General features: G+C 39.3%; 1 pseudogene; it reads left to right on the top strand.

Moving 5' to 3' along the window:
- The first annotated feature begins 333 nt into the window (after positions 1-333).
- Positions 334-26,629, top strand: LOC132371049 (microtubule-associated protein 1S-like; annotated as a pseudogene).
- Positions 26,630-26,880: the final 251 nt, after the last annotated feature.

Genomic DNA, 26,880 nt, shown 5'->3' on the forward strand with positions numbered 1-26,880 from the left:
TATTGTTGTAGGAATAGACATGTTGGTGGATACATGCATTATTAGAGGCATCAACAAAAACAAATAACACCTTTTCTAAAGAGGAGACCATGTTCTATAAGTAGGATTTTTAGGTTGTAATGCATTTTTCTTAAAATAATACTCAAGCATAGAGTGTAACCACCTTGCTATCAGTGTCAGTAGAAGAAAACAGCACATTGCTCCTGCAGTGACTCTGGCACCAAAGTGACAGATGGCTCAGTCCAGGACTCCGACTTCCTGGCATAGTCTACTACCTTCCTGGCATAGTAACTTTGCCAATATAACAGGAACTGCTCCAAGGAAAAGCTTATGATGAGGTGGGGAAGGACAAGGCATTACCTTTGCTACTGCCGCTTTGTACGGATAAATCAAAACAAGTCACCTTCACTAGAGAGGTTTTCTGGGACTGAAGAGGAAACCAAGAAGGCAGAAGCAAAGAGGAAAGGGGTACAGGTCTTTGGTCAGAGGTCAGTGATGCTGAAAGTTTGGCTGCCTGGCCAGGAAGCATTTTTTAAAACAGGTAAATCCATTGTCGTGTGTGCTTTGATGGAAAATGCAGAGCCACAGTGTGGCAATGAAAAGTGGTGCAGACTCTAGCTCAGCTTGTCCTACACCAAATTGATTTCTTGGCTTTGCATGCTAGACAGAAATTCCTGATTCAGTTATTCAAACTGAAAAAAATGTCCCCTGAAGGAGTAGGAAGTGAGAAATGAGAGTGTGTTGAAAGGGTAACAAGAGTGGGGCTCGCAAAGCTGATATTTTAGAATCAGGTCCATACACCTGGCATTGAATAAGAATTATGATGGGAAGACAAGCTTCACTTGAATATAACTCAAAGGCCAGAGGAGGTTAGTTCAACCTATTCATCTCTGCTGTCTGGCACCACCATCTGTTCTGAGCCAAATTGGCTGTGGGACACAGTGGTTGGTTTATCACTTGGTATGTACCAGTCTGTCCACAGTTAACAGGGGGGAATTTTAGGCAGAAAGCAAATTCTTGAATTTCATTCATCCATATAAGGTGAGCTTCTATTCTACCAAATCTCTGGGCAGAGGGAAATCTTGAATTTATAAAAGTGACAGGGGAATGTCCATTCACTTAACCATATAGGAAGAGCCTGGTCCTCTCAACCCCAGGTTGGATCCATGGTGAAGGGCAGACTTCTGAGCCAGTGGGGCTACAGTAAGAATGACAGTGAGAATGACTCTCCCTACATAGTCCTCAGGACAATATTTCCTCAGCATCCCTCCCCTTTGTTCCTGAGGGGTTGAGGAAAGAAAAGGGGAAAGGAAAATCAGAGGAGTGTATAAGTAGGAAGGTGTGTTTGCAGATGGGGCCTGGAATTTTCTAGAGTATGCAGCTGTAGATACTCTGTAACCACTTAAAGATTTGATTACTCTTTGCTAGGGACTGAATGTATACCTCCAAAATTCATAACTGAAGCCTAATGCCCAATGTGATGGTATTAAGAGGTGAGGCCTTTGGGAGGTGATTAGGTTATGAGGGTGGAGCCTTCCTGAATGGGATTAGTGCCCTTACAAAGAAACTCCAGAGAGCTCCCTTGCTCCTTCTGTCATGTAAATATACAATGAGGAGTGGCCTTCTGCAACCTAGAAGAGGACCCTCACTAGAACCCAACTATGCTGGCATCCAAATCTTAGACTTGCAACCTCCAGAACTGTAACAAATCAATTTCTGTTGTTTATTACCTACCCAGTCTATGGTATGTATTCTGTTACAGCAGCCCAAACTGACTAGGACACTCTTATTATGCCAACACACAATGGTAGCCATCTATGCTGGTAGGATAATCAAATGATTTCAGGGGGTGCTAGGTATTTTTGCTTTTCTAGGTGTTTTAGTCATTCTACAATAAATGTGTATTAGTTATATAAGCAAATAAATGGAGACCTCAAAATAACTTGTATTGAGTGATAGTTCTAAAGAACAAAAACAACCAGTAAGTAGTCATCTATATCTTCTGGGCCTGAGTAGGATATCTCAGAAGACCTCATTTTCCTCGTCCCCACCCACCCCTCACCACATACTAACACCCCTTTTCCAGTCAGTTCGCAAAGAGCGCAGTTGTACAACAGGAGAGTGGAAAGGACCATTCATTGATCTCATTTTGATTTTATATGAGGTTTCTGTTTGCAAAAGGCATTGGCAGACATTGTGATGAGAATGATCCAATACATAAGAGGATCTGTTAATACATGGCATATTCCAAGCAGTTTGGAATGTTTCAGAATATCTTTCTACCTCCCCTTTATTCTGGTGAACACAATCTTTGCTAGAGTGCAGGTGTGTTCCCTAGGTGGTCATCCTTGAAGGGGACAAAGCACTGTGCCAGAAGCAGTGGAAGAATTTTGCTTAGACATCTTAACACAATTTTACAATTATTTACTGAGTCTCATGCTTGAGTAACATAAAAATATGATTGTCTTCTAGCACTAAGTAAGGAACTAGACAGACTTGCTGGTAGCCTGGGCCAAACCACAGAGCAAGAACCTAAAGGAGACAGTAGTACAGCTTGTGATGGGTTCGTGCTGCGGACAATCAATATGCTTATATGTACTGGATATCTGTTACTTTTCATCAGTTTTAAAAGAGTAAATTCAGAGATAAAGCCCTATAAGATAAATCCCTTATTATTTGTGTTTTATAAACTTCTTTTTCATCTTATGGTGCCTTGAGCATCAAAAGCTGTTGATAGGGCTTCCCTGGTGGCGCAGTGGTTGAGAATCTGTCTGCTAATACAGGGGACACGGGTTCGAGTCTTGGTCTGGGAAGATCCCACATGCCGCGGAGCAACTGGGCCCGTGAGCCACAACTGCTGAGGCTGCGCGTCTGGAGCCTGTGCCCCGCAACGGGAGGGGCCGCGATGAAGAGTGGCCCCCGCACCGCGAAGAAAAGTGGCCCCCGCTTGCTACAACTAGAGAAAGCCCTCGCACGAAACGAAGACCCAACACAGCTATAAATAAATAAATAAATAAATAAATAAAGTAGATTAAAAAAAAAAAGCTGTTGATAAAAACATGATTTTTATACCATCTTAAGAAACCTAATCCATGAAAAATTAAACTATAGTAAGTCCCCTACATACAAACCTTCAAGTTGAGGACTTTCAAAGATGCAAACGTGCATTCACATGTCCGATCACGTGTTAGTTCACGTGTCTGGCGTGCATTGTCATGTGCGTGCATCCTCTACAAGTGGTTGTGCTTATGTGTACTTTACAGTCCTGTACAGAGTACAGTAGTACAGTATGTTTATTTCAAGCCCAGGATGTTTAGAAGCAAGCGTAAAATCAGCGGTGATATAGCTGGTACTGCTAAGAAGAGCCAAGCGATAACGATGAAACTTGCCGTGCAACACAAGGAGGAGCTTACTAATGAAGACCTGATGGAATTGGAGACCCAGAGAAAGGACAAAGAGAGACAAGAGGAAGAAGAAGTAACTGAAGAATCGAAGAGATTCACAACGCAGGAAATAGCAAGGGGATTTTCTTTATTTGAGGAGGCACTGTTAGTTTTTGAGGCACAGGACCTGAAAGTTAAACTTTACATGAAGGTTGCAGCAGCCATTCAGAATGCAATCCAGTGCTATCGTGTCATCTATGACAAGAAAAAAGAGCTATGACCCAGACGTCACTGGATCATTTTTTCAAGTGGGTAGATAGAATTGATTCCATCAAGGAACCAGAACCTGTGCCATCAACGTCAGGCGTGAGTGAAATTGCAGCTTGCCCTCCATCTCCCATTGCTGACAATCCTTCAGCTCTACCATCTCCCACCTCCTCCCCCTCCTCCAGTCAGTAACTCTTCTAGTCTGTTCACTTGATGCCAGCCCCTGTATGGCAGCTGTTGTACTGTACTACTGTACTTTTTAAGGTACTGTACTGTAAGATTAAAAATGATTTTTGGGGCTTCCTTGGTGGTGCAGTGGTTGAGAATCCGCCTGCCAATGCAGGGGACACGGGTTCGAGCCCTGGTCTGGGAAGATTCCACATGCCACGGAGCAGCTGGGCCCGTGAGCCACAACTCCTGAGCCTGCGCATCTGAAGCCTGTGCTCCGCAACAGGAGAGGCCGCGATAGTGAGAGGCCCGCGCACTGCGATGAAGAGTGGCCCCCGCTTGCCGCAACTGGAGAAAGCCCTCGCACAGAAACGAAGACCCAACACAGCCAAAAATAAATTAATTAATTAATTAAAAAAATGATTTTTGTGTTTTTTTTTTATGTATTATTTGTGTGAAACATATTATAAACGTATTACAGCACAGTACTATATAGCCGATTGTGTTAGTTGGGTACCTAGGCTAACTTTGTTGGATTTATGAACAAATTGGATTTACCAACGCATTCTTGGCACGGAACTCATTTGTATGTAGGGGACTTACAGCAGTTGTTTCTCTCTGAGACTCTTTTGGGACATTATAGATGTGTAATTCTTATTTTAAATTAAAAGAGAAAAATTTTTTCTAGAACTCCCCAAATCCTAGCTTTTACAGCTGCTTTGATTTAATTTCTTTTAGGAAAACAACATTGTCCTTGCTGGAAATTAATAAATAGCTGAATCCATTAAGAATCTTCCATTAATCAAAGGGAAATTGTTTTTCTATTACAAACAAATTACTAAAGCATAAATCACGGTGCTTTTAGCCTTGCTCACCAATGGTTTAGAGAGGACAACACCATCCCTCTTCCACTCTCTCAGGTAGCAGCTTGAATCTTTCCACTCTTATTAAGACCACAGACAAAGATTTTACTCTATAAGATTCTGAGAGAATCAATGTTGAAAAACTGAGTTTGAAGAACTCTTCAGAGACTGAGGATTCATCAATGTCAGCCAATGGAAAACTCATTTGATTCTTAAGAAATTTGTATTTATTCTCTTTTGGCTCCAGTGGGCCATTTGCAGCAAGACAAACTAGTGGGTGTCTAAGAGAACAAGGAATGGTACAAATCCATGCACTAATGCATTGCTTTCATCTGGCTTCACAAACGATTTACCATTCCATTTGCTTTTTCCTATGGGAAATTGGAAAAATGCTTCTGCTGGGTTCTGGCACAGTGCTTGCTCCCTTCAAGGACAACCATCTCAGGAACACACCTGCACTCTAGCAAAGATTGTGTTCACTGGAACAAAGGGGAGGTGGAAAGGCATTCTGAAACATTCCAAGCTGCTTGGAACATCCCATGCATTAACAGACCCTCTTGTGTGTTAGATCATTCTCATCACAATGTCTGCTAATGCCTTTTGTGAACAGGAACCTTTGTAACTTTAGCAAGGGGGAGTAATGACATCAACAGTTCTATTGGACCTCAAAAATATATAATTGTCTGCAGCATGACAATTTTTTTTGCATTTGTAACAAAATGGATATTTTTTGGTAAATAAACACAGGAAACTGCTTTTACATTTATCTGCAAAACAAGGACAAAAGAAGCAAAGATACGCAAAACATTTTTGGGGGGGAGCTGGATTTTTAACTTTATGTACAAAAGTCATGCAAAACAAGGCAAGCTAAAAGCAAAATGGACATAAAACAAAACAATGCAAATTTCTAGTGGAAGGAGTTGTCTAGAACTGTGAAGGGTCTGAGATTTTCCTTTGCTTACAGTAAGCTAACAAGTTAGTCTGACAGTTTCATGGATGCTGGCAGAAGAAATGAGACTCCTGGGTCAAAGATGAAGGCCTATTTATTACTCACAGCAATAGCAGTAGCCAGAGTATCTGCATTTTGTTGCTTTCCTGAGGCCCTATTCCCATATTGTGATGTGAATAGGGCCAAATGACACCTGCACATACAGTGGGTTGCATTATAGGAGAGGAATTCTGAGCTTTGGGCACTTGGGCACCTGAATCTTTTATAAAGGGCAGTAAGCATGCTTCCCTTTTGCTCTGGAGTTAGGCATTACTTTATTTTATTGAAGAGTAGTCATGCCTGCCCTTTGTTTCATAGTATCATCTCTATCTTAAAAGGCTGTGAACAAAACTTCTCTGAGCTCTGAAGGGAGACATTATCTCTATCTTATAAGGCTGATTGTTAGGTGAATATCCTTGAGATAGTCTAGAACAAAGGGCAGCCAGTGACTCACTTGCAAGATGTATAGAAACGTGAAAGATCCATGCGGAAATGTGTCCCAATAGGAGTATTTGTGATATTGTGTTCTAGTTTTAACCATCAGCAAATGACTTCAGACAATCAACCATTCATTCATTCTCAAGTCACTCATTCATTCAGTCAATGAGTCTGTCACTCATTTAACAAACATTCACTGAGTGCTTGCCATGTACTGTAGAGAAGCAAAAAAAAAAAGAGAAAATTAGTAAAGATGAATACGTTTCCCTTAAGAGATTACATACTCCTGAAAGAAACAGTAATTTAAAAGATGATATTAATGTTAAGCAGAGATAACGGTGTATGTTTACCACAGTTATCTCTTCCAGGGAACACATAAAAACTGCATTTTCAGGCTTCCTTGTACTTTCCATTAGGTTGGGGACCTGTGACTTAGTTCTGGTCAGTTGGATGTGGGCATAAGTGATGTAACCGTGTGGCAGACCAGGTCCTTCAGAACATCCCATAGGACTCTGAAGCTTTCTCTTCCCCAGCCATGCAATCTGTGGAAGACTGCCAGATCCATATCAGATTTGCATGAGCAAAACATAAACTTTTATTATCTCCTGTTTACAAGTGAGGAAACAGAACGGAAATACAATGTACTAAATATGATAATAGAGATACATTATTCCCAGTACCATGAACAAATTCAGGGCAAGAATTCTGACTTACTCATTTCACTTTCAGCTCTTAGCACAGGATCTGGAAGAGGAATATACTTACCTTTTATGTCAAGGAAGAGATTGTTATGGTAATTAGGGGCACAGAGTCAAGGGTAACACTTTTTATTTATTTAGCTGTTTTTTTAAGATAAGAAATGTTTGAATATGACTATAGGTGAAGGAAATAAATCAACGGAGGGGAAGAGGATGAAGTTATGGAAAGAAAGGTCTTCAAGGGAGGGTAGAAGAATAAGGTCTGGAAGAGCTAGTAAGAAGGTGGGAAAATAGCCTCTTCTTAAAAAAATAGCCTCTTCTTATCTGACCATATGGAAAAAAGGAAGAATAAGCACTTGAGTGATGGCTCTGGGGAGAGTTTGTTTTATTTAAGGCAAGGGAGGTGGAGAAAGCATTAAGAGAAGATATTAGGTTGTAGATTCCAGCCATTGACAAAAAAAAATAGTATGTACTGTCTCGCTATTTTGTACCAAACAGGTTTTCGGAGGATTCATAAACATCTCATTTAATCCACTCAGTATTCTCCAAGGCACTTTGATATCACTATTATTTCATAGATGAAGTAACTGAAACTCATAGAGGTGAAGTAATATCTGCTGAAAAGTGGCAGAGCCAGGGCTTAGATCTGACCCGTCTGACTCCATGCTGTTTCTGCACTAGAATGATCAGATAGAGGAAGTCTAAAGAATGAAATTATGTAGCACCCTTGGAGAATTTAGACTAAGGTGCTCTTCATGTCACATAGCCTATGTCCAGGAATAGTAATCTGCCAATGGAGACGCATTGAGTACCTTCACATAGACGCCAAAAGAGTTTTAACAGGATTTGAAAATGGACCAATTAAGTCAATCAACAGGTTGTTATAGAGGAGTCAACTCACCAGTTTTTTACCAATCTGGGTTCATGATATCAAGCAACTTGAATGATGGTTTGTTTACAACCTCCCCAGTGTGAAAGCCAATACAGAGGGAATTAAAAGATGATACCAAACCTTCGATATCTCTGCAGTTGCCTTAGCTTATTATCCTTTTTAGGACTATCCTGCTTCCTTTGAAGATATAAGCACATATTGCATGACTATGAATGAGAAAGATTTTATCAAGTCATGAGTGCGAGGTTGAATTAAAATTTTGGAAAACATTTATTATCTTGACTTATTAAAATAATCTTCAGGATCTGAAATTATAGATCCAAAATTGTATTTGTTCAAATAGTTGGGCTTTCTAAACCTAAGAAATACATTAATTCACTCATAAATTCCAGAAGTAACATTTAAAGTAAGCCTTTAAAATGGCATGAAATGAATATTGACAGTGACATCTGCACCCAGGCTAGGAGCTACAAGGATGATGATAGAAGAGGCTTGGTACAGATTTCCTGGAATGTACCTGGAGCATCACAATGAGCCCTATTCAGCAATGGAAAGGGATAATAGAATATGAGGTAAAGTAAATGAACAGGATTCATAACATGGGCTTGGCTGATGCCATCCTTTCCCTGTCTTAGGAAGAGTTATCTCCTTCCACAAGGCACTGCTTGCTCACTCCAAGTTTTCAACCTTGATGGGATCCTAGTTAAAGTGGCCCACTAGTCCAATGCATTCTCACAGCTGCCCAATTAAGGGACCATTTTGCTCCCAGGAACGCACTTTTCCCAGAAGGGTTCTCTGGGCTGGCTACGTGACTGAAAATGGCCAAAAATGCCTTTGCACATTTTGTGGCTTAGAGAGACAAGATCTGCATTGCAAGTGCAAGCCCTTGACTGGAAGAAGCCAGATTCCTCTTGGAATCCTAAGGGATCTCGCAAAAGGATTTACCCAGGTGTTTTGGAGATCTTGCAGTTTCACTTTAAAGAGGCATAGGATCTGAAAGCCTTCCTTGTTTCAACATCAGCCTTCCTGTGTGGTCCAAGTGTACTAGTCTGTTCTTAATTTTTACAACTGCAGTCTTGCTTCCTGGAATTAGAGTTCTGATGCTTTCTTGGTTAACTTTCTTTTGATTGATTGAGACAGTATTCTAGAAATGTGGTACATGCTCCAATCTTGCCTACAGTTCTAATTGTGAGCTTCATCTGGCCCTCCTAGGGTGCATGATATGTTTCATCTTATACTTCTGGCACTCATTTATAATTTCTGATAATTCGACCTCACAAATATGTATCAAGAACCCACTAGGTCTCTGCTAATCTCTGCAGTGCCCCCAAAATATCTGAGTAGAACAGTCCTTTTAGAATTTTTATCAATAAGCTTATAATTAGAAATTAAGTAAATCTGCTTTGAGAACTACAATCCATTAATACAATCTAATATACTTACTAGTATTCCTATAAATCTCTTAAATACTTACAATAATTGGTAGTATTCTTTTATTAACTCTATAGTATAAAGTAACAATACAGACTTCGAAATGTCCAGCCTCATCATGGCCGGGGGGCCCTACATCTATATTCCAGCCATGATGATCTCCTTTCAGCCCGTCAGACAGACTGTACTTTCCCACCTCTGGGTTTTATTTCGTCTTTCTTAGAGGCTTCTTTTTATAGAATAAACTTCCCTGATCATCCATCTTCCAGATCTGATTTAGGTCCCCTTCATTTCTCATATGACCTCACACTGCCACCATCACAGATTTTATCACTATGTATTGTGACCATTGATTTATTTTCTGCCTCCCTCATGATTCATAAGCTCCAGGAAAGCAGTGTCCACTTGAGTCTTATTCTTTGTAATGTGTCTCCTGTCACAGCTAAAGCCCACCATTGGTAAGTTTTCATTACATTTGGGAGATAGGATGAATGTATGAGAAGACCTATGTTTCAGCCCAGGTCTCTCTACTGGTTGACTCTGTCAATGATAGTGTTGAAGATAATACCTTGCTCTGAGGGTTGTTACCAGGATCAGATGAGATAGTACAGGTGAAAGTGCTTTGTAATCTATAAAAATGTTAATTATTACTCAATCTTCTTAATTGTGTTTCTATTTCAACTGCAATATGTTAATTTCTACTGCATTTTAAGTTGCTTTTAAGTCTTGCTTGAGATACTTTCATATGCAAATGCTTTTTTCCTTCTGCAAGAAAATTATAAGCGATAGAAGATTTCACTTATTTTTTAAAATTTTGTAACAGTGCTTGTCACCCTAAAAAAGTTACGGAAAATTTAAGGCAGAGATTTTGTGACCTATCACTTGGTTTGCTTTTATGATTTTCACATTAGAAAATATTCAACTAACATGTATCAGTGTATTTAAGAAATTATATTTTTCTACTTAACAAGTTAATACCATAAACAAACAGAAAATTATTTATACTTACATTTATATAAAAATTAGATACTCTGATTCCACAACCATTGATATTTCATAACTGCTATGTGTGATACAATAAAAAATCAAGTATGTAGATTACTTGATTTTAACAATATTGAAGTGGTTTTTTTGAATTTTATTTTATTTATTCTTTTATACAGCAGGTTCTTATTAGTTATCCATTTTATACATATTAGTGTATATATGTCAATCCCAATCTCCCAATTCATCACACCATCACCCCCCCGCCACTTTCCCCCTTTGGTGTCCATATGTTTGTTCTCTACATCTGTGTCTTAATTTCTGCCCTGCAAACCAGTTCATCTGTACCATTTTTCTAGGTTCCACATATATGTGTTAATATACGATATTTGTTTTTCTCTTTCTGACTTACTTCACTCTGTATGACAGTCTCTAGATCCATCCACGTCTTTACAAATGACCCAATTTTGATCCTTTTTATGGTTGAGTAATATTCCATTGTATATATGTCCCACATCTTCTTTAACCATTTGTCTGTCAATGGGCATTTAGGTTGCTTCCATGACCTGGCTATTGTAAATAGTGCTGCAATGAACATTGGGGTGCATGTGTCTTTTTGAATTATGGTTTGCGCTGGGTATATGCCCAGTAGTGGGATTGCTGGGTCAGGTGGTAGTTCTATTTTTAGTTTTTTAAGGAACCTCCATACTGTTCTCTATAGTGGCTATATCAATTTACATTCCCACCAACAGAGCAAGAGGGTTCCCTTTTCTCCACACCCTCTCCAGCATTTGTTGTTTGTACATTTTCTGAGGATGCCCATTCTAACTGGTGTGAGGTGATACCTCATTGTAGTTTTGATTTGCATTTTAATGATGTTGAGCAGCTTTTCATGTGCTTCTTGGCCATCTGTATGTCTTCTTTGGAGAAATGTCTATTTAGGTCTTCTGCTCATTTTTGGATTGGGTTGATTGCTTTTTAATATTGAGCTGCATGAGCTGTTTATGTAGTTTGGAGATTAATCCTTTGTCCATTGATTCATTTGCAAATATTTTCTCCCATTCAGAAGGCTGCTTTTCATCTTGTTTGTAGTTTCCTTTGCTGTGCAAAAGCTTTTAAGTTTCATTAGGTCCCATTTGTTTATTATTTTTTTTAATTTCCATTACTCTAGGAGGTGGATCAAAAAAGATCTTGCTGTGATTTACGTCAAAGAGTGCTCTTCCTATGTTTTCCTCTAAGAGTTTTATAGTGTCCGGGTTTACCTCTAGGTCTCTAATCCATTTTGAGTTTATTTTTGTGTATGGTGTTAGGGAGTGTTCTAATTTCATTCTTTTACACGTAGCTGTCCAGTTTTCCCAGCACCACTTATTGAAGAGACTGTCTTTTCTCCATTGTATATCTTTGCCTCCTTTGTCATAGATTAGTTGACCATAGGTGCGTGGGTTTATCTCTGGGCTTTCTATCCTGTTCTATTGATCTATATTTCTGTTTTTGTGCCAGTACCATATTGTCTTGATTACTGTAGCTTTGTAGTATAGTCTGAAGTCAGGGAGCCTGATTCCTCCAGCTCCATTTTTTTCCCTCAGGAACGCTTTTCAAGGTCTTTTGTGTCTCCAAACAAATTTTAAGATGTTTTATTCTAGTTCTGTAAAAAATGTCATTGGTAATTTGATAGGGATTGCACTGAATCTGTAGATTGCTTTGGGTAGTATAGTCATTTTCACAATGTTGATTCTTCCAATCCAAAAACATGGTATATCTCTCCATCTGATTGTATCATCTTTAAATTCTTTCATCAGTGTCTTATAGTTTTCTGCATACAGGTCTTTTGTCTCCTTAGGTAGGTTTATTCCTAGATATTTTATTCTTTTTGTTGCAATGGTAAATGGGAGTGTTTCCTTAATTTCTCTTTCAGATTTGTCATCATTAGTGTATAGGAATGCAAGGGATTTCTGTGCATTAATTTTGTGTCGTGCAACTTTACCAAATTCATTGATTAGCTCTAGTAGTTTTCTGGTGGCATCTTTAGGATTCTCTATGTATAATATCATGTCATCTGCAAACAGTGACAGTTTTACTTCTTCTGTTCCAATTTGTATTCCGTTTATTTCTTTTTCTTCTCTGATTTCCATGCCTATGACTTCCAAAACTATGTTGAATAATAGTGGTGAGAGTGCACATCTTTGTCTTGTTCCTAATCTTAGAGGAAATACTTTTAACACCATTGAGAATGATGTTTGCTGTGGGTTTGTTGTATATGGCCTTTATTATGTTGAGGTAGCTTCCCTCTATGCCCACTTTCTGGAGAGTTTTTATCATAAATGGGTGTTGAATTTTGTCAAAAGCTTTTTCTGCATCTATTGAGATGATCATATGGTTTTTCTTCTTCAATTTGTTAATATGGTGTAACACATTGATTGATTTGTGTATGTTGAAAAATCCTTGAATCTCTGGGATAAATCCCATTTGATCATGGTGTATGATCCTTTAAATGTGTAGTTGGATTCTGTCTGCTAGTATTTTGTTGAGGATTTTTACATCAATATTCATCAGTGATATTGGTCGGTAATTTTCTTTATTTCTAGTATCTTTTTCTGGTTTTGGTATCAGGGTGATGGTGGCCTCATAGAATGAGTTTGGGAGTGTTCCTTCCTCTGCAATTTTTTGGAAGAGTTTGAGAAGGATGGGTATTAGCTCTTCTCTAAATGTTTGATAGAATTCACCTGTGAAGCCATTTGGTCCTGGACTTTTGTTTGTTGGAAGATTTTAAATCACAGTTTCAATTTCATTACTTGTGATTGGTCTGTTCATATTTTCTATTTCTTCCTGGTTCAGTCCTGGAAGGTTATACCTTTCTAAGAATTTGTCCATTTCTTCCAGGTTGTCCATTTTATTGGCATAGAGTTGCTTGTAGTAGTCTCTTAGGATGCTTTCTGCAGTGTCTGTTTTAACTTCTCCTTTTTCATTTCTAATTTTATTGATTTCTGCGGTGTCTGTTTTAACTTCTCCTTTTTCATTTCTAATTTTATTGATTTGACTCCTCTCTTTTTCTTGATGAGTCTGGCTAATGGTTTATCAATTTTGTTTATCTTCTCAAAGAACCAGCTTTTAGTTTTTTTGATCTTTGCTATTGTTTTCTTTGTTTCTATTTCATTTATTTCTGCTCTGATATTTATGACTTCTTTCCTTCTACTAACTTTGGGTTTTGTTTGTTCTTCTTTCTCTAGTTCCTTCAGGTGTAAGGTTAGATTGTTTATTTGAGATGTTTGTTGTTTCTTGAGGTAGGATTGTATTGTTATAAACTTCCCTCTTAGAACTGCTTTTGCTGCATCCCATAGGTTTTGGATCATCGTGTTTTCATTGTCATTTGTCTCTAGGTATTTTTTGATTTCCTCTTTGATTTCTTCAGTGATCTCTTGGTTATTTAGTAACGTATTGTTTAGCCTCCATGTGTTTGTGTTTTTTACGTTTTTTTCTCTGTAATTAATTTCTAATCTCATAGTGTTGTGGTCAGAAAAGATGCTTGATATGATTTCAATTTTCTTAAATTTACTGAGGCTTGATTTGTGACCCAAGATGTGATCTACCCTGGAGGATGTTTCATGTGCACTTGAGAAGAAAGTGTAATCTGCTGTTTTTGGATGGAGTGTCCTATAAATATCAATTAAATCTATCTGGTCTATTGTGTCATTTAAAGCTTGTGTTTCCTGATTAATTTTCTGTTTGGATGATCTGTCCATTGGTGTAAGTGAGGTGTTAATGACCCCCACTATTATTGTGTTACTGTTGATTTCCTCTTTTAGAGCTGTTAGCATTTGCCTTATGTATTGAGGCACTCCTATGTTGGGTGCATATACATTTATAATTGTTATATCTTCTTCTTGGATTGATCCCTTGATCATTATGTAGTGTCCTTCCTTGTCTCTTGTAACATTCTTTATTTTAAAGTCTATTTTATCTGATATGGGTATTGCTACTCCAGCTTTCTTTTGATTTCCATTTGCATGGAATATCTTTATGCACTCCCTCACTTTCTTGTAGACAGCATATCTATGGTTCTTGGTTTTGTATGCATTCAGCAATCCTGTGTCTTTTGGTTGGAGCATTTAATCCATTCACATTTAAGATGATTATCAATATGTATGTTCCTATTACCATTTTATTAATTCTTTTGGGTTTGTTTTAGTAGGTCCTTTTCTTCTTTTGTGTTTCCCACTTGGAGAATTTCCTTTAGCATTTGTTGTAGAGCTGGTTTGGTGGGGCTGAATTCTCTTAGTTTTGCTTGTCTGTAAAGCTTTTGATATCCAGACGAATCTGAATGAGATCCTTGCTGGGTAATCTTGGTTGTAGGTTCTTCCCTTTCATCACTTTACGTATATCATGCCACTCCCTTCTGGCTTGTAGAGTTTCTGCTGAGAAATCAGCTGTTAACTTTATCGGAGTTCCCTTGTATGTTATTTGTTTTTATTCCCTTGTTGCTTTTAATAATTTTTCTTTGTCTTTAATTATTGGCAGTTTGATAACTATGTTTCTCGGTGTGTTTCTCCTTGGGTTATCCTGCCTGGAACTCTCTGCGCTTCCTCGCCTTGGGTGGCTATTTCCTTTCCAATGTTAGGGAAATTTTCGACTATAATCTCTTTAAATATTTTCTCGGGTCCTTTCTCTCTTTCTTCTCCTTCTGGGACCCCTATAATGTGAATGTTGTTGCATTTAATGTTGTCCCAGAGGTCTCTTAGGCTGTCTTCATTTCTTTTCATTCTTTTTTCTTTATTCTGTTCCACAGCAGTGAATTCCACCATTCTGCCTTCCAGGTCACTTCTCTGTTCTTCTGCCTCAGTTATTCTGCTATTGATTCCTTCTAATGTATTTTTCATTTCAGGTATTGTCTTGTTCAACTCTGTTTGTTTGTTCTTTAATTCTTCTAGGTCTTTGTTAAACATTTCTTGCATCTTCTCGATCTTTGCCTACATTCTTTTTCCGAGGTCCTGAATCATCTTCACTATCATTATTCTGAATTCTTTTTCTGGAAGGTTGCCTATCTCCACTCCATTTAGTTGTTTTTCTGGGGTTTTATCTTGTTCCTTCATCTGGTACATAGCCCTCTGCCTTTTCATCTTGTCTATCTTTCTGTGAATGTGGTTTTTGTTCCACAGGCTGCAGGACTGTAGTTCTTCTTGCTTCTGCTGTCTGCCCTCTGGTGGATGAGGCTATCTAAGAGGCTTGTGCAAGTTTCCTGATGGGAGGGACTGGTGGTGGGTAGAGCTGGCTGTTGCTCTGGTGGGCAGAGCTCAGTAAAACTTTGATCCACTTGTCTGCTGATGGGTGGGGCTGGGTCCATTCCCTGTTGGTTGTCTGGCCTGAGGTGATCCAACACTGGAGCCTACCTGGGCTCTTTGGTGGGGCTAATGGCGACTCTGGGAAGGCTCACACCAAGGAGTACTTCCCAGAACTTCTGCTGCCAGTGTCCTTGTCCTCACGGTGAGCCACAGCCACCCCCTGCCTCTGCAGGAGACCCTCCAACACTAGCAGGTAGGTCTGTTTCAGTCTCCTATGGGGTCACTGCACCTTCCTCTGAGTCCTGATGCACCCGCTACTTTGTGTGTGCCCTCCAAGAGTGGAGTCTCTGTTTCCCTCAGTCCTGTTGAAGTCCTGCAATCAAATCCTGCTAGCCTTCAAAGTCTGATTCTCTCGGAATTCCTCCTCCCATTGCCGGACCCCTAGGTTGGGAACCCTGACGTGGGGCTCAGAACCTTCACACTGGTGGGTGGACTTCTGTGGTATAAGTGTTGTCCAGTTTGTGAGTCACCCACCCAGCAGTTATGGAATTTGATTTTATTGTGATTGTGCCCCTCCTACCGTCTCACTGTGGCTTCTCCTTTGTCTTTGGATGTGGGGTATCGTTTTTGGTGAGTTCCAGTGTCTTCCTGTTGATGATTGTTCAGCAGTTAGTTGTGATTTTGGTACTCTTGCAAGAGGGAGTGAGAGCATGTCCTTCTACCCCGCCATCTTGAACCAACCTCCAATATTGAGGTTTTCATGTGTAGTAATAAGTGCATTCTTTTAAAAGTATGGAATTTATTTATTTATGTATTTATTTTGATTGATGTATAGTTGATTTACAATATTATAGTAGTTTCACGTGTGTGGCATAGTGATTCAATATTTTTATAGGTTATATTCCATTTAAAGTAATTATAAAAGATTGACTATATTCTCTATGCTGTACGATATATTCTTGTAGCTTTTTTATCTTATATATAGTATTTTGTACCTCTTAATTCACTACTTCTCTCTTTCCCCTACCCTCTTCCTTCTCCCCACTGGTAACTAGTTTGTTCTCTATATTGGTGAGTCGGTTTCTGTTTTGTTATATTCATTCGTTTGTTTTATTATTTTAGACTCCACATATAAGTGAAAATATACAGTATTTGTCTTTCTCTTTCTGACTTATTTCACTAAGCATAATACCCTCCTGGTCCATCCATGTTGTTGCCAATGGTAAAATTTCCTTCTTTTTATGGCTAATATTTCTCTGTATATGTGTGTGTGTGTGTGTGTGTGTGTGTGTGTGTGCACCACATCTTCTTTACCCTTTCCTCTGTTGATGGACACTTAGGTTGCTTCCATATCTTGGCTATTGTAAATAATGCTGCTATGAACTTTGGGGTGCTTGTAACTTTCAAAATTAGTGTTTTCATTTTTTATAGATATTTACCCAGGAGTGGAATTGCTGGATCATATGATAGTTTTATTTTTACTTTTTTGAGGAACCTCCATACTGTTTTCCACAGTGACTGCACCAGTTTACATTACCACCAACAGTGTACAAGGGTTCCCTTTTCTTCATATCCTCACCAACATTTATATTTGTGGCCTTTTTGTTGATGGCCATTGTGACAGATGTGAAGTGATATCTCATTGTGGTTTGATTTGCATTTCTCTGATGATTAGTGATATGAGCATTTTTTCATGTACCTGTTGGCCATCTGTATGTCTTTCTTTAGAAAGAAATGTCTATTCAGATCTTCTGCAAATTTTTGAACTGAGTTGTTTATTTGTTTAATATTGAGTTGTATGAGCTGTTTATATATTTTGGGTAGTAACCCCTTATCAGTTATATCATTTGCAGATACGTTCTCCCATTAAGTAGGTTGTCTTTTTGTTTTGTCAATGGTTTCCTTTGTTGCACTAAAGCTTTTACATTTAATTAGGTCACATTTGCTTATTTTTGCTTTTGTTTCCTTTGTCTTTGGTAACAGGTCCAAAAAATTATTGTTATGATTTATGTCAAAGAATGTTCTCCCTCTCCTCCTTCTCTCCCTCTCTCTCTCTCTATTGCTCTGCTTTTCTCTCTGTCTCCCTCTGTCTTCCTGTCTCTCTCTCTCTGACATAGAGCTAAGAAGAAAAATAGAAATACACAAATCTATTAGATTTGGAGATTTAACACACTTTTTTCAGTAACAAATGTATAGACCCCCCCCCCAAAAAAAAGGTCAGATGAATATAGGAAACTTAAGATTTAAATAACTAAATTTTAAAACTTGGCTTAAGTGACATACATGGAACACTGTACTGAAAACTGCAGGATACGCATCATTTTTCAAGTGTCCGTAAAACAAATTTCAACAAAATTCAAAGAGTTGAAATTATAAATCCTAGAAAAATTGTTTAAAAAAAAGAGAAAAAGTATAGATTACCAATATCAGGAATGGAAAAAGGTTAACTCACTATGGATCCTATAGAAACTTTAGAAATTAAAGATATTTGAACAACATCTTGCCAATAAATTTGACAATTTAGATAAAATGGACACATTTCTTGCAAAACACAATAAATAAAATTAACATAAGAAGAAATTTAAATCCTGAATTTTATATCTATTAATGAAGTTGCATCCATAATTTAAAACCTTCCATAAAGAAATTTTTCAGCCCAGAAAGCTTTGTTCATAAATTACCCCAAATGTTTAAGAAAGAAATAGCACTAATCTTGTACAAATTTCTCCAGTGGTATTTCTATATATTAGTAATGAACTACTTAAAATAAAGTTTAACATCTTTAAAATTGTAAGTTTAGTTTTTAAATGAAAATTTTAAATATCAAAGACCTAGGAATAAATCTATTGAAGACATATAAGAATACAAAGGCTTACCACAATAAGAAGCCTGTGCACTAAAACAAAGAGTAGCCCCAGCTCGCAGCAACTAGAGAAAGCCCACGTGCAACAACAAAAGACCCAACACAGCCAAAAAGAAATAAATTTTAAAAAACAAATAAAAATTTAAAAAATAAAAAGCAAAAAAAAGGAACAACAGAAACAGAAACCCCATTGAAAATAAACTTGGAAAATTTGGAAATTGCAAAAAGTAACATTTACGCATTGTTCTTAAGGACAGAAATGTTCTCAATTTGCCCTGCCTTCTGCTTTTCCATTAGGACAGTGTCTACCAGCACCAACAAGGCTGCTATATGCACTGGGCAAGCAGTGCTTTTCCACTTCCTCAGTAGTGGAGCAGGGGATACTATAGATTATGCAATAGAGAAACCATTATCAAAACAAGATGACAAAAGATGAGATTACAATCTCAGAGACCAAGAACCCAGAAGTGGGGAGGAAAGACAAATGATGAGAATTAAGAAGCTCTCCACAGGCTTTTTCAAATGACAAGCTGATATTTTTCTACTTTGGGTATAAAATTGATATGTACTGATGGCTTGCCCACTAGTCATAGGATGGTGAACGTGAAAAGGACATTAGAGGTCATTTAGACCATTATCTCATTTCATTCAAAATACCTCTTCTCTTCTAAACAACATGACCCTCAGTTCTCCAAATTTGCATATTTAACATATAGTTGACATATTTGTGTGTGCAAGGTGTTTCCTTCTAATGATTTTTATTAGACCTCAGTAGAATTACTCACTTTTAACTATATTGAGGCAATTAATGTAAGAGGGATTTGATACTGATTAGAAAGAATATGTTTCTTCCAGTTTTTTGTTTCCCAGGGACACATACACACATGCAACATTACCTTAGTGAAAGCTCAGTAACATAAGCCACACACCTCCACCAGGTAGGCCAAAGTGAAGACAGCATTCTGAATTACAAAGCCGAGCAGTTTTGAAAATGGTTCCAACAAACTCTGAAATGAGATTGGGGCCAAAAAAAACCCAAAATCAATTGCTGATTCTTTCATGAAAAAAAAAGTATTAAAGTCTAATGATACTTTAAAAAAAAAAGAATACAAAAGCTTAAAACATTAATGAGAGAAATTAAAGACCTAAATACATGGAATGATAACTTGTGTTTATGGATAAAATTATTAAATATTACAATGATATAATTTGTCCCTATATTGATCTATAGACTCCAGTAGGCTTTTTTTTAGGAAATATAAAGCTGATCCTAAAATTCATATCAAAAAGCAAAGAATTGAGAATAGATATGGGAACCTTGATGAACAAAGTTGGAGGACTTAGACTACTAGATATCAAGTCTTGCTAAAAGTAATAATAATCAAGAGTAGGATACTGGCCCAAGGATAGAGAACTAGGCCAATAAAGTAGGATGAGTAATTTAGATCCACACATATTTGGTCAACTGATTAAAAACAAAATATTATTGCAATAGATGGTTTCAGGTAAAAAATCAAGTAGCTACCCATGTGGGAAAAAATGGACATTGATCCCCACCTCATACAAGCCTCAAAAATCAAATGCAGGTGAAATAGGAAAAATAAAAACAATAAAACTTCTAGAAGATAATATAGGAGAGAAAATATCTTTATGACCTTGTGGTAGGCAAAGATTTGTTAAACAAAGATTTCACAAGCAGAGAGCAAGCAGCAATAATCATAAAAGAAAAGTTTACTAAATTTAATTTAATTAAAATTAAGAGCTCCTCTTTTTAAAAATTATCATGACGAGAATGAAAGACAATCCACAGAGTGGAGGAAGAAATTTGCTATATATTATATACAATAGATGACTCATCCAGATTATTTAATTAAGTATGACAAATCAGTAAAAGACAGGACAATCTAATTAATACACAGGAAAAGTCTTGAACCAGAACTTCCCAAAGGAATATATCCAAATGACCAATAAGCATTAAAGAAAGACACTCAAATTTTTAGTCATCAGGGAAATATAAATTAAAACATGATGAGATACTACTACACATCTACCAGAATGGCAAAAATTAAAAATCTGACAATGCCAAGAGTTGGTGAGAATGTAGAACAACTGGAACTTCTGTATTCTAACGGTGGGAGTTTAAATTTGCAAGACTACTTTGGAAAACTGTACACATAATCTATGACTCAGCAATTTCTCTCCTAGGTTTATTCCCAAGATAAATGCTTATGCATGTATACCAGAAGACATGTACCAGAATGTTCAGAGCATCATTGTTTGTAACAGCCCCAAGCAACTCAAATGCCACCAATGGATGAATAAATTTGGGTATATTTCCACAAGGGAGCTATGCAACAATGAAAACTACTGTGATACCATAGATAAATCTCACAAACTATCGAGTAAAAGAAATTAGACACATAAGAGCACATGTATATGCGCTTTGTATGATTCCACTTAAAGTTCAAAAACAGTGAAAACTAAAGTGTGGTGATAGAAGTTAGATGAGCAATTCCCTTCTAAGTGGTAGTTACGGAGATGTGACCCAAAGGAAGTTCCTGGGATTCTGGTAATGTTCTGTGTCATGATCTGTGTGGTAGTTGGATGGGTATGTTTCCTTCTATAAAAATTCTTTGAGCAGTATACTTATGATTTGTGCATTTTCTTGACTTAAAACTTAAAACTTAAAAAAAAAAAAATATGTAGGCTATACTTCCTGATATCGTGTGTTAGCCATGCCTGCAGGGATAGTCTTGACCTACCAACTTCTGTTAGTAATGGAAAATGTTTTAGTATTTCTATAAATAAACAAATGAGTTTGGCTAATGGATGGTTTGAGAATTTGTGTCATATATTAAGATTCTACTAAATCTATTTTATTAAAATATTTATCAGAGAAATTAGCAGACATATTTAGTGAAATGCACATTTTTTTCAATAATAAAGGGGACAATTATTTTTAGTACATGAATTGCTCACTTATTTCCCGTAGTTCTGAACAGATTACTTCACATTTATTTCTTTTCAAATGCCTACAGGAAAATGCAATAATCATGACTCAACTATAAAATGATGTTTTTTTATCAGCTGTGGTTTAATGGCTGACCATCAATTAGGCTTGGTGTCACAGTACACACCCATCCCCACATCTGAGCTCTGTGTCACAGTGACCCAAAGGACCAGATGTCTTCACTCTTGCATAAGTTGCACTCTGGATGAGCACCTGATACTATCATTTTGTTCAGGAAAGGTGGCCATCCAAATAATTAAATAATTATGTAATTGGTCTTTGTGAATACTGTTTCCTTTAGGAATAGGAAAAAGTGAAGAGGGAGGGGAGCTGAGTTTTGGCTGACTTTAGGAGGGAAGAAAAAAGCACATTTTTCCTTGGAGTAGAAATAATCTTCCATCCACAAGCTGCTTAATTACCTCCCCCCTTCATTCTAGAACCTCAGTCTAATTTAAACTTGGTGAATTTTGCAACAAGTCTCATCTAATCAGAATGGTCTCTCTGATTTAAGCTGCCTTACCTCCTGCAATTCAGGTTATTGTAGGCATTTCTCCAGTATCCTAAGAGAGACAAGGTTCAACGCATGAGAAAAAGCAGGGTCGGAGGAATGCAGTCTTTAATCCTTTCGCACCCCACAGTAAGAAAAGGTTGAGCAGTCAGAGATTAACTCTCCAAGATTATGTTTTGCTGTTCTTTTGGTGTGGGTCAATTTAGCAGCTACTGTTTAGAATGCACTTGATGCTAAGACTTCCTTATACCACAATGTATTAAAGTATATTTATTTTAAAATTCTAAGCTTTTTGTTTTAGTAAATATGTATGTATTTTGCTAGATGAGTGTTAACACATAATGGAGAATATTGCAGAAGAGTCAGCTAAAAAATTCAGAATAATGAAATACTGTTTACAGTGTTGTTCCTATTCTTGTCCATCCTTCGGAAAGGTACACCCAGCAGTTGCACAGGAAAATTATTTTCTCAGATATAATGCTGTGATCAAAAGCATCCCCTCACAGGCTACACCTCATTGTCTTTGTCAATGAAATTGACATTGAGCTGTAGGGATAAAAATTTCTGTCTCCGATTCTAAGACTAAACCTGCTACACATTCTTTTTCACCTAGAAGGCTATTGATAGGACTGCCCTGAGCTTCCTTCTCTTCCCTTAGATGTAATTAGGCACATACAATGGAAGAAGCTTAAATTGAGCTTTGATGCACCAGACAACCTTTAAAATCAGCAGCTCCTCATTTTCCTCCAAGGGCTAATTTCATGGAGTAGAAACCGGGTTTATGAGTAAGTTAAATTCACCTGTGAGAAAATGAAGTTGCATTTTTGCATATCTATGTTTTGACTTTAAATTTCCAACCTTCTATACTTGGTAGGGAAGAGAGGCCACAGAAGAAAAGATAGGGGGAAATATGGTTAATTTTTTTGAAAATAAAAAAATAATAATGAGCTAATAAAAGCAGTATGGTCATCTGCATTTTACACTCAGAGATTAAGTAACTTGCTGGTGGTCACACAGCTAACAGGTGGTGGAGCTGGGCTGCAAACCCAGGAAGATGGGCAGCAGACTATCTAGTCAGGATCCACTTACTATACTGCTTGTGTAAAAGAAACAAGAGATGGATAGGAGATAACCGGATCAATGGTGACTTTAAAAATATGAGGACAACTGACATATTTGGAAACAGAGAGAAAGAAGTTAGAAATGATGGAAAATTGGGAAGGGGGATGGAGAATTAACAGAATAAGGTTCCCAGGAAACAGGAAGAAAAAGAATTAGAAGCAGGTGAGAAGAAAAGCACCTCTTCCCCTGGAACGGGACAGGGAGAAAAGAAACTCGTGAAGACAAAAGGGTTTGGAGTGATGAGAAATCATCATGCAAGGGTTTTTCTTAGAAGGCTTCTAATTTTACAATAAGGAAGGAGAGTGCAATCCTTTGACAGACGGGAAGGGTAGAGGGTGGGATTGAGGGTGAGAGAGAGGTAGAGCAGAGAAATGCATTTGGGGCACAGAGAGAAATGAAGTCCTTGTGGGAGATGTGTTGGAGAACTGTATTTTTGTGGGTATAAATTGTTATTTAAAAAATCTGAAATTCAAGTAATTTAACATCTTGAGATTAAGTTAAATGACTGAGTTTTTGTGTGCACGAAGACCAAGCCGATATGCAGTCCACAGGTTTAGACACATCCCAGCTTGCATGAGCTTAATAAGCGGCCATATTAGGGTACCAGAAAGCTTCTACTGGAAGAATAAATTTTATTTTAGTTAGAAGACTTTCGAACATGTAAAATATGAGAGTATCAAAATTGACACAGGTAATTCTAAATCAGAATCTCCATCTATACACAGTGAAACTAAGAAAGAGGAAGACAGATTAGAAAAGCTTTCTTTAAACAAGACCATCTCATGTAAAGATTTCAGTCTCTGATCCCTTCCCCCCAAGTAAAAGTCTTCAAAAAATTATTATATATGTATATATAATTATATAATTACAAGAGATAGCATCATCTGAAGATGAAATAGAAGAAAATGTTTGGATTGACATAACACTGTCTCCTCGACATTCTACTTATAGGTAAAAAAATCAGAATTCTTAACTGAAGCTTAAAATATTTTGCACAAAATAGTTGACACCTCAATGCGTGCTTGCTTGTTGCACTTTGTCTTTTAAGCCTGCATTTTTCGAAGCCGCCCCTCACTCCTGCCCACCTCCAGGGAGGTGAAGAAGGACCCCGACCACAGGAGGTGCCGGGCTGCCTCCACTGTGGTCGGCAGCAAGAAGGCAGATGTCCAGGTGGCTCCCAAGCCCCGCAGAGCACCCAACGCACCCCGCCCAGGTGTCCCGACAGTAGAGAATGGGCCCCGAAGCCCCCGCCCCCCTGCTTCCGGTGCGGAGACGCCAGACCACCCACCGTGGCCGGCAGCTTCCGGGACCCGCAGCTGGTGGCCACGCCCAGTCAGGAGAGCAGCCCGGAGCTGGGGCTGAGCCCGGCTGGGAGGAGGGTGGCAGCTCGGAGGAGAAAACCCTGCAGCTGCTGTTGGCCGCCAGCACGCCCCAGCCATGCACACCCTCGCCCGTCGGAGCCCACCAGGGGCCAGCTGAGAACTGCGGGCCACTATCACTGAGCCCGCTGCGGCGTGGGGCAGCCAGGCCGGATGCCTCCCCCTCAGTGACCGCGCTCTCGCTGCGCGCCGAGGTGGGCTCCCCACGCTCCACAGAGGTGGACGAGCCCCTGTCCGTCTCCCGTGAGCAGGTGCTACCACTACGGCCTGCCACCATGAGTGAAGCCGGGCTGAACCTCGCACTCTGCGGCCCTCGAGCGCGGCCCAGGGCCTCCCCACACGACGTGGCCCTGCGCCTGGCGTCACCCTGTGAGTTTGAGCAGCGGGAGGCCGTGCCCATGGCTCTGGCACACGTGTCCCCTGGCAGCGCCAACGACAGCAGCGCTCGGTCCCAGGAGCTGGCGGGCGCTCCAGGAGTCCAGGAGACATCACCCACGTCTGTCAGCAAGTCCCTGCCCACCCTGTCTTAACTCAGACCCCTGGCCTGCCGCTCCCAGCACCTCGGACTCAGATGAGGACACACTCCTGACCCCTCAAGATCGCCCCATCTCTGCCCACGCAGCCTAGTATCTGCATGGTGGACCCTTAGACGCTGCCTCCCGGCTGAGAGAGCACCTCGGCCGTGCCCGGAAGCCACCCACCCACCCAAACCCTGGCACTGACACCCCCAAAGCCACTCCAGTGACTGCTGCCAAAATCAAGAGGCTGGCCAGTGGGGACCGGGCCAGGTGGCCACTCAGCGCCCGGAGTGAGTCCAGTGACAAAGGAAGTCGGACACCTCTGTCCAGAAGGTCCTCAGTCCTCAAGACGACCATTCGGGGTCCATCCGGTAAGTACCTGGGGGCTGGAGTCCTGCAGCAGGTTCCCTGCTCACGTCCTCCTGTTCTCTCCTTGATCTGTGGTCTCAGCCACACCCACCACCCCTTCTGGGCCTCAGTTTCTCCTATAAAATGGAAGCTCTGGCCTCACTGCTTCAGCATTTGCCATTCCAAGGTGCTGGCGCAGTAACGTCAATGGAAACATAACGTGAGCACATCCATCATGATGAATTTTCCAGCAGCCGTGTTGAGCAAAAAGAAACAGGTGAAATTGATTTTAATAGTATATTTTATGAAACGCATTTGTGTCGAGGTTCCAAAGACCGCCCCCAGGTTGCATGATTGGCAAGGGGTACTGGGTGTGTGGTCATACTCACAGCTAAATTTATTACAACAAAAGGATACTTAGCAGGATCAGCAAAGGAAAAAGGCTTGGGGAGAAGCCCCTGGGGGGAACCAGGCACAAGCTTCTGGAGCCTTCTCTCAGTGGAGTAACATACCACGTGCTTGATTCTCTGACAACAGGAAATGCCCTCTATCAGGGAAGCTCCTTAGAGACTCAGGGCACAGGGTTTCTATTGGGGCTGGTCGTGCAGGCACCCTCTGCCTCACACATATACTGAAAAAGGATTCTTGGATCCAATTCTTGGACACTAGCTGGGTGTCATACAATTTCCCTCAATTCTGACACTATCTACCCAGAGATAGAATCACATTCTACAGGTAAAGGGCTCCGTCCCACGAGCACCCTCCACTTCAGGTGCCAATCATAAGTCCAGGTTGATACCTGTGCTTCTGACTAACTGGCTATAAATCGAGGTTCCTATGACCCCCCTCTTTGGGTTTAATTTGCCAGAGCAGCTGACAGACTGAGGAAAACCCATTTACTCACTAGATTACTGATTTATTATAAAAGGATACAAATCAACAACCAGATGAAGAGATACATAGGGCGAGGTCCTGAACAAGAGATCTTATGTCCTTGTGGAACTTGGGGCCCTGAAATGTGGCATGCAGAAGTGTTCTGGTTCCCCGCTGTGGAAGCTCTCTGAAAAAGGGCCAAAAAGCTGTCCTTTGGGGCTTTTATGGAGGCTTCATTACATAGTTATGATTGACTAAATCATTGGCCAATGGCAATTGATTCAACCTCAAGCTCCTTTCCTTTCCCCAGAAATCAGGGGGCAGGACTCAAAGTTCCAACCCTCTGATCATGAGGTTGGTTCTCCTGGCAACCGGCCCCACACCCTGGGGTGGGATCGAAAGTCACCTTCATTAACATAAAACCCAGTTGTGATGGAAAGGGCTTGTTAGGAAAAACAAGACACCCATTTCACCTTTTTGGCCCTGAAGTGTTTCATGGAGCTGAGGACAAGAGACCAAATATAACAAAAGATGCTCCCATTGCTCTTACTGATCGGAAAATTCCAAGGGTTTGGGGAACTGTGAGCCAGGAACTGTGGAAGAAGACCAAATACATCTGAGAATGACCAAATATATATATTTCTTTTTTTTTTAAATTGAAATATAGTTGATTTACAATGTTGTGTTTCTGGTGTACAGCAAAGTGATTCAGTTACACATATATACATTCTTTTTGATATTCTTTTCCATTATGTTTTATCACAGGATATTGGACCTACAGTAGGACCTACTGTATAGCACAGGGAACTATATCCAATATCCTGTGATAAAACATAACGGAAAAGAATATCAAAAAGAATGTATATCCATT

This window comes from Balaenoptera ricei, chromosome 1 (assembly GCF_028023285.1).
Source record: "Balaenoptera ricei isolate mBalRic1 chromosome 1, mBalRic1.hap2, whole genome shotgun sequence".
NCBI lineage: Eukaryota > Metazoa > Chordata > Mammalia > Artiodactyla > Balaenopteridae > Balaenoptera > Balaenoptera ricei.